Source organism: Amblyomma mixtum, chromosome 9 (assembly GCF_055824585.1).
Source record: "Amblyomma mixtum isolate Tamu chromosome 9, ASM5582458v1, whole genome shotgun sequence".
NCBI classification, from domain to species: domain Eukaryota; kingdom Metazoa; phylum Arthropoda; class Arachnida; order Ixodida; family Ixodidae; genus Amblyomma; species Amblyomma mixtum.
Window position 1 is genome coordinate 2,056,052 of NC_143020.1, and position 8,714 is coordinate 2,064,765.

The following is an 8,714-nucleotide window of genomic DNA, read 5'->3' on the forward strand; positions in this document are numbered from 1 at the left end:
TAGTCGAATTCAAGTTCTCAGCCTGTGTGTCACGTACGGTGACGATAGCGTCGAGGACGAGCTTAAGAATCGCCTTAACGTGGCCGCAACGCAGCCGGTATCCCAAGCATTCGTGCGCTAATTGTTGTTCACCTGTACTGCGAACGTGCGCTCAGTCGCAGGCCAGCCGCTAGCTGCTCGATTTGCCAGCCTTGCGAGTACAATTCGCAAGTTTCTGAGCCAATCTGTGAGCGAGCCGAGCTTTCAGCAATGACGCTGCTCGCGAGCGCGCCGCGCGACGAGCTTCGGCCTGCTCCCTGGCTGCCGTATTCGTAGCTAAGCCTAGGAGGTTTCACTTCGATGCCAGAGCTGAGAGCGCTTCGAAACTGGCTAGCGCTGAGGTGCTACTCTTTGCATTGTAAGTACGTTTTATTGTGAACTATGTCTCGTAGTGAAATAAAGATATGCTCGGGTCGACCCGAACGGTGATGATGGCGTCGAGGACGAGCTTAAAAATCGCCGCAACGCAGCCGATATTCCATGCATACATGTGTGCTAAATTTGTTCACCTGTGCTGCAAACGTGGGCATAAAGGCTCGCTCAATCGCAGGCCAGTCGCTGCTCGATCTTCCAGCCTTGCGTGCGCGATTCGCAAGCTACGGAGCGAATCATTGAGCGAGCCGAGCTTTCGGCAACGACGCCGCCCGCGGTCGCGCCGGGCGACGAACTGTGCGCTGCTCGCTGGCTGCCCTTGTCGTCGCTAAACCTAGCCGATTTCACATAGATGCTGTAGCTGAATGCGCTTCGAAACTGGCCAGCACTTAGGTGCTACCCTCGGCACCGTTTTACTCTGAACCCTGCGTCATAGGGAAATAAATATATGCTCGGTTTCCGCGACCCCTTCAGGAGCGGAGCTATAGCAGAGGCCAGGCGAACTCCAGAGCAGCAGCAAAGCGGCTATGGGAGGAAATTTGTATGGCTGTTATCGCTTCTACCAACAACTCGACATTGGCTAATGATACTCTATCCCAGAGCTTTGGTCGTGAACAAACAATACCAGTGCATTTTTCTGACGCCGGCAGCCGGCATCCAGGCTGGCAGGCCGGCCCCGAGAAGCTAGCGCGCCGTTACGATTGCATGGCCGTGGCGCACATCAAAACCGCCACGATATTCTCCTCTTCGCTCAGGTTGTAGCAGCACACTGCTAATAACGAGGAACCAGACCACTTTAAAAGACCGAGCGCGAGGGCGCAGGAGCCAGCTGGGCCAAAGCGCGTGACTGACGTCATTCCCGAGACCTCATTTCACGTGAGAATCAAACGAGCAGGCGACCCGCAGGTCACCCTTGTAGGTGTGAGGAACGGTGTCGTGGAGCTGCTGCCTGGTCGCAAGCGACTGCTGGTCGCATGCCCTTTGCTACTTGCAAGTGTGAATGGGCATTCAATTCCCGTTTGCAGTAGCGAGTCCCTTAGTTCACGTAGTTCACGTATACGTATGTATACGTAGTTCACGTATACGTATATAGTAAGTGCTTCCGCGAAAATACAGTTAAACGCAAGTTTGAAGGAATGCATGGCGAGCGCTCTTAGCAAAATGAACAACGCGTCCTCGCTGTAGATTATTCTTTGCGGCATAAGAAAATAATACGAGTTGCTTGCTACGATGAGCAATGATATCTATTGTGCAGCCTGTGGAGCCGCATGAACGTTATCATTTGTTTGTTAATTCCTTTGGCGGAGGAGTAAAACAAGCACTGAACTCCCTTGGGGTATGCAGGAGTGGAAATGCCATTTTACTCTTTTGTCAAGAGGAGTGAACAGGACCTTTCACTCTTTCTCGTTTGTAGAGAGAGTAGATTGAGACCTGCAGGAGTAGCGAGGCTCTTTTACTCTTAATGGAGGAGTAGCAGTTCTTAGAGTGCAGTTGTTGTCTACTTCTGTGGGGACGGTCTGCTCGCTGGCACTGCCGCCCGTAGAGACGCCAACGCCATCGCAGCATCGCTGACACGTGGTCTCTAGAAGACTTCGACACAGCGCGTCATACTTCTTCTTGTCGGCCAGACCTTTACGGTGAGCGAAAACAAAGTTCATACCAAGGTGTTCTTTGTTGCGCTGGGTGGTTAAGGCCCAAACTCTGAAAGCTTCCTTTCCTTCGGGGTCGCCCAAACCTTACGCGAGGCCTCGTTTCCGTGAATTTTCGATGGAGGAAGCCAGCTTACTCTGAAAGCTCTCCTCGCCTCTCCTCAAGTAAGGAACGCGTGCCGCGCGTCCCGGTTTGAAGGTTCCTTCGGAAGTTTTACGCGATAGCCTGTATTCAACAATAAAAAAAAGTTAGTCGCGCAAATATTTAATTGGTTGCTAATATATAGGAGGAACTAACCGATTTCTGCCGCCGGAAAAATTCCGCCGATTTCCATCTACCAATAGGACGCCGAGTAGGGAGTTTCATTTCTGCGGCGACAAATATGCCTGCGCCCTTCGAAGCTGAACCCCTCGATATAATAATTGGTTTGTGCGGAAAGGAAATGACGCAGTATCTGTCTCACATATCTCGGTGGACACCCGAACCACGGCGTAAGGGAATGGAGGAAGGTGGGAGTGAAACGGAGAAAGAGGTGCCGTTGTGGAGGTCTCCGGAATAATTTCGATCACACGGGGACCTTTAACGTGCACTGACATCGCACAGCTCGCGGGCGCCTTACGTTCCGCCTCCATCGATTCGGTCTGAATACTTCGTTGCTACTGACTTTTTCATTGCGTTCGCTGGCCATAAATGGATCATGAGTCTTTCGCTTCGTCTGATCTCGCCTTCATGAAAACGTATACTTAATAAATTTGCCTATTTTTTAAATTTAGATTGACGGTTCTGCCGCTTTTAGGCTTAAGAGGACCGCAGGTTTGTTGACAGACATGGTTCTCGTCCTAACAACAAGAAAATGGCGCCAATGGCTGAGCTGGGCGGAAAACAACGGTCATCCGGTGCAAGAAAGGGCGTACGTAACGTACATGATCGTCATGCCATTTCGTCGCTGTTTGCATTCGGGGAACTAGAACTGGGAATGTAAGGAATGGCGCAACCTGCCTCGAAATGCCTGCTTTTAGCGTACAGTCATGAAATTTATGAGCGTGAACACGGCAGAGCGTGGCAGATGGCCTCCAACCCTACTCGTGGCGTACGCGGCGGCCGCTTTCGTAAACAAAGTGGAAAGCGAGGTCAGTCCTTCGGCTTGCCGGAAGCAGGCAAAGCGGCATACCCCTTTCCACCACGTTGCGGAAAGCGGCCGCCGCGTATCGCCGCGAGTAGGGTTCGAGGCTATCTGCCACGCGCTGCCGTGTTCACGCTCATAAATTTCATCACTGTACGTTAGCATGCATACGATCGTCAAGAGCGGCGACGTGGTGACCGGGAGGTGTGAACGAGGCTACATTTCGGCGGATTTCGCTCGCTATCGCCGCCGAATGCCCAAGTGTGACCGAGCCGCACAGCTGCGGAACGCGAATTCTTACTCTGAGCACACTTTCATAGGAGTCGCCGTGTCGCGAAGAAACCTAGCTGTTCGAGGATGCAGGTAAAAAAAAACGTGTTTTTTCACAAGCACGGTTAAAACATTGCGTGTAGTCGCTCGCGTAGCGGTCAGTCCACGCTGCCATTTCTGCCGCCTGCTCAGCTGCGCTCACGCCTTGCTCGCGTCCTTGAGTCACTTGTGGCAGTAGTGAGGGGAAGCGTTCCTCCAGGGCCAGGAGCGACTACAGGATGCATGAAAGCAGATGCTCGCTGCCTTGACTCTGAGGATGCACCAAAGACGGCGGCCTTACTTGGGACTCCTCAGTAAGAAAGCTTTCAGATTGACATGGGGGCTCCGCACTGCAGTGAAGGCTTCCTTACTGAAGTACGGAAGCCCTCAGAGTTTGGGGGTAAGAGATTTTCTTGTAGCATCCAGGGTGTTCCACGGACAAATGACGTTTGCGCACTGGACAAACGGATAGCGTTCGTGTTTGGCCACGCTTTTCGCCGTTTTGTTAAGCGTATAGCTTCAGTGGTGCCGGCCGGAGCAGGAGTCGGTAGTCCTTTACGCGCGCCGGCGGCCTGTCGCACTGCTCCACAGACAGTAAAATGGCTGGTGCTGTTCTTCTCTCAATGAAAATTTTCTTCGATTTGGCTGCACTTTCTGCACCAGTGCAAGGCGTGCAGCACTTTCGCATGCCTCGTGCCAGTGCAACGCAGTGCAGCCAGTGCAGTTCTGTCTTCGTTCCGCGAAGCCTAGTGCAACACGAGTTCTCGTCTGGCTTGCACTTTCCGAATTGGAAGAGCAGATGTAGTGCAGAAATATGATGGCGCCCATGTGTAGGTCGGCAAAAGCGAAGATATGACAGTAGTGCCGTAATAAAATGATGAGGTGAGGTGATTTGTTGAAATGAGGTGAGTAACTGTTCGCGGCGTCCTAATTGTAAACTGAAGCGCTCTAGTCGAGTTCCATGGGCACCACTTTTAGCGCATATTCGAAGTCACTAGAAATTGAAAGACATAACGGGATTTGACAGGAGCCAACAGCCACAGAAACCAAGGGGCACAGGGGATTTTTTTTAATTATTATATTTAATTTGTGGTGCTGATCAATTTAGAATATTACTGAATATGTTATCGCTTAAAGCTAATTGATAGAAAAGCAGAAGAAAAACAACCACATGCCGCCGGTGGGATCCGAACCCACGACCTCCGAATTACGCGTCCGGTGCTCTACCTCTGAGCTACGGCGACGGCTGTCAAACCTTCTGCTTTCACGGGTATTTATGATTACAAGTAACCTAACCTTGAGAGTGTTCATCAGCGCCACCCACGTTCATAAGCGGCGGACGTAGAACGTCCTGAGTTACCGCAGGTGTGACGTAGAACGTCATCGAACGGAGAGGGTGGAAGCTGCGTGAGAACCGTCTTATGCTTCCTATGGCGTCAAGGCTGCCAGAACCGAGGCCCTCGCTAAGCAATTAAGCAAACAAGGGAAGGGGAATGAGGGGCTCGTTATAAATATGACAGGAGCCAACAGCCACAGAAACCAAGGGGCACAGGGGATTTTTTTTAATTATTATATTTAATTTGTGGTTCTGATCAATTTAGAATATTACTGAATATGTTATCGCTTAAAGCTAATTGATAGAAAAGCAGAAGAAAAAACAACCACATGCCGCCGGTGGGATCCGAACCCACGACCTCCGAATTACGCGTCCGGTGCTCTACCTCTGAGCTACGGCGACGGCTGTCAAACCTTCTGCTTTCACGGGTATTTATGATTACAAGTAACCTAACCTTGAGAGTGTTCATCAGCGCCACCCACGTTCATAAGCGGCGGACGTAGAACGTCCTGAGTTACCGCAGGTGTGACGTAGAACGTCATCGAACGGAGAGGGTGGAAGCTGCGTGAGAACCCTCTTACGCTTCCTATGGCGTCAAGGCTGCCAGAACTGAGGCCCTCGCTAAGCAATTAAGCAAACAAGGGAAGGGGAATGAGGGGCTCGTTATAAATATGACAGGAGCCAACAGCCACAGAAACCAAGGGGATTTAGTTCACGACGTTTCGGCTGAAGGGCCAACCTTTTTCAAGTGCACCAAAGCATTCGAAACATGCAGGCGCGCGGGCTGGAGGTACAGGAATAGCGTGAAGCACAAGTGCAAACAATGGGGAAGGGGGCAAAGGCTGAAAAAAACGGGAAAACGAAAAAGAAAATCGGTGACAACTTGACAATGGGGGGATCCGCTGACGCTGATGCAGGTGTTCAGATGGAGGGAGAGTCAGGAAAATAAAAGAAAGGGGGGGGGGGGGGGGTAGAAATATTCTTTTCCCCACCTCGTGCTTCCTTAGAAAAAACAGGGGTGACGCTCGAGCATTTCGGTGACAAGCGTGAAGCACTGAACCCCTGTCCACTGAGCAGGTAACATTTCAAGGGAAACTAGACGGGCTTGACGTCCCGGCTGTTCTCCGCCAGGTAGTTACGTGCAGTGACCGAACGTTCCACGTGTGCTACCTGGGACGACGGACAGCTGGACGCCCCTACTCCAGCTGTTTCGTGCTTTGTGTCGTGCGCATGGCTTTGTACTGTGCTCTACAAGACCTTCACGCGCGCGCGACCTGTATATATGTTATTATTTTAATATGTACATAGTTGTATTACCTGTGTACCACTCCCCCTGTGCTTTCTACTATCCCTCACCTCTTTCATTTCACCTCGACACGCTGCCTACTATCCTGTATTTCCGCTGCCCCAGCTCAGGTACTTCACCCAGCGATGGCAGATGCCGGGGCTAGCCACAATCTTTTTCCTTCCACTTACCATGTATAATTAAAACCACTTACTACACCTCAGAAAAAAAAGAAAGAAATAACGCTATTGCACAAGACTGCAAAATCTCACTCAGCGAGGGGTTGTGAGAGCACAACAGGATACAAGACAGGTCATCAGCAAGAATCACACGTTTCAAATCAAACCTTACACGAGCACTCCGTGCACGCAGAAAAGAAAAAAAAAAGAGGGAGAGAGACAAGGTTAACAACCACTCCAGCACCAGAAACGAACTGCAGTAAGACAAATGGAACTGCAGAACTGTTCAGGGTTAAGGCGGGGACACATGTCAGGCGGGCGCTCCGAATCCGGTCCGGCTCGCCGCGTCCGGCGGCACCGATCCGGCCAGCCGGCGACCGCCGGACGCGTCAAACCGCGTAGATATGTCCGGTGCACCGCGTCCGGCGAATGTCCGGCACGCCGCTCCGGCGGGCAGTGGCAGCCAATGCGAGCGCACAGAGCGCCAACGTCACGATGACGTCGAGTTCGCGACGTCACAGGTGAGCACGACAGAGGTACAGTGGTGAGCGGTGTGTCGGCTGCTGAATTGTAGGGTTAGTTTGACAGCGCTGTTTTCACCGAACACCATGTCTTCGTTTAAAGAGTCCCGGATTTGGGAGAACGAACAAGGGGTGCCGAGTGTAGCACCTTTTTTGAGCGTGGCCAGTCCCGAAGAGCCCTCGGCTGCGGCGTCGATACGAAACCACTAGGCCTAGCGAAGCCTAGGGCAGTCGGGGACTAGCGCGGAGTTCGTCGCCCGGCGTTGCCGCAGGCGATGTGGTTGCCGAAAGCTCCACTCTAGCACAGGCATGCTGTCATTGCTCGAATCCAGGAAGCATCCTTTCTGGTAGCATGGCTGTTCTGTATTTTCTTGTGCGAACGTGAAGTAAGCCGAGCCTGCCGGCCGGCCAGCCTGGATCCCGTCTGCCGGCGTCATAAAAACGAGCGAATGAGTGTTGTTGACGTAAATATTAAACCCTGGGATAGGGAAATGAGAAATTTATATCATTTTTCTGGTTCATTGGCTAATACCGAGTTGCTGGTAAAAGTAACAACTGTGGTACGAGCGAATTAGTTGCGAGAACCGCCTCGCAGCTGCTGCCGCTAGCTGGCCCGACGCTGGGGTCCGGCTCGACTGGCGCCCGCTAGCCGCTGCTGAAGGCGCCACGGGAACTGACCACACTATTATTTTATTGTGAGATGATGCTGTTGACAGCAAAGCGGAGTGAAGAATAGGCCTTCAATTATAGCGCAGGCGACTTCCGAAGCGCCGGCCCCTGCCGCTTCGATGCGATGCAGGCTATAGGCCTAGCGACGACCACGGCAGACAGGCAGCAGCAGAGCTCGTCGCCCGGAGCGCCTGCGAGCAGGGCCGTTGCCGAAAGCTCGCAACATAAGCAGGCATGCTTTGTCGCCGCTCGAGTATAGCTGGCAGTCTTTCTGATAACAAGGCGATGCCGTCTTTTCTTGCAATATTTGTACACCAAGCCAAGCAGCGCTCAGGCACTGCTGCGCGGCGGCCAAGTGCGACGCCGGTTGTGGGCGGAGCTTGGGTTGAGCGGCGCAGCGATGCTCACCGCTCCCTGTGTGTCCCTGCTTGCTGTGGTGCGGCAGTTCGGAAGCGGCGACCGGAGCGGCGCGCCGGACGCGTTGCCGGACATGTGTTCCCTGCTTTAAACAAATGTAATTTGCCCCCGCGCATGAGCGCGCCCAGAACAGTGTGGCAGTTTACCAATGTTTGAACAGCAATGTGTGCGTGTGTTTTGTGAAACGACACTTTCCTAGTCCTGGTTCACGGCAACTCTCCACTGCCATTTTTGTTGCGTGATTCACGTGGGTCGTGGTTTTGGCGCCCGTTGATGTCGCCAGAACGCAGTTGGCTGTAATTTGGGGCAGATGGCAAGTGTGGAAGGCGAGCACGCCTGCCATTCCTTTTGGAGTGCAGCTTGTGCGGCAGTGTCAAACTTTTTCCATAGCTGGCATCGAGCAGTTGAGTCGTTTTTGACGGTAGCAAAAGCGTTAATAGCAAACAAAAAAAAGCCTGCTCGAGGGAGATCTGCGGATACGCGACAGCGTATGCAGCTCGTTCGGTCGAAAAGCCGTCGGCAACGCGTGTCGGAGATAATCGTGCGCTATGTAAAAAAATATAAAAATTGCATCAGGGTGATTTGTGACTCTAGTGATTGATAATTGACTGGTGTGTGATAGGCGATGACGAGTTAATGAAACCATTGAAATTAACTGTTTAATTGAAGAAATGAAAATGAGAAAAATGGGGCTTAGGAGGTTTCAGAATGAAAAGCCAGTGCTTGATGCTAATTAGGGGAAATTAGTGCTCGTAATTGATTATTTGATGCTCAGGATGGAAAGCCTAACCCACTACGCTATCGCGTCATGCCA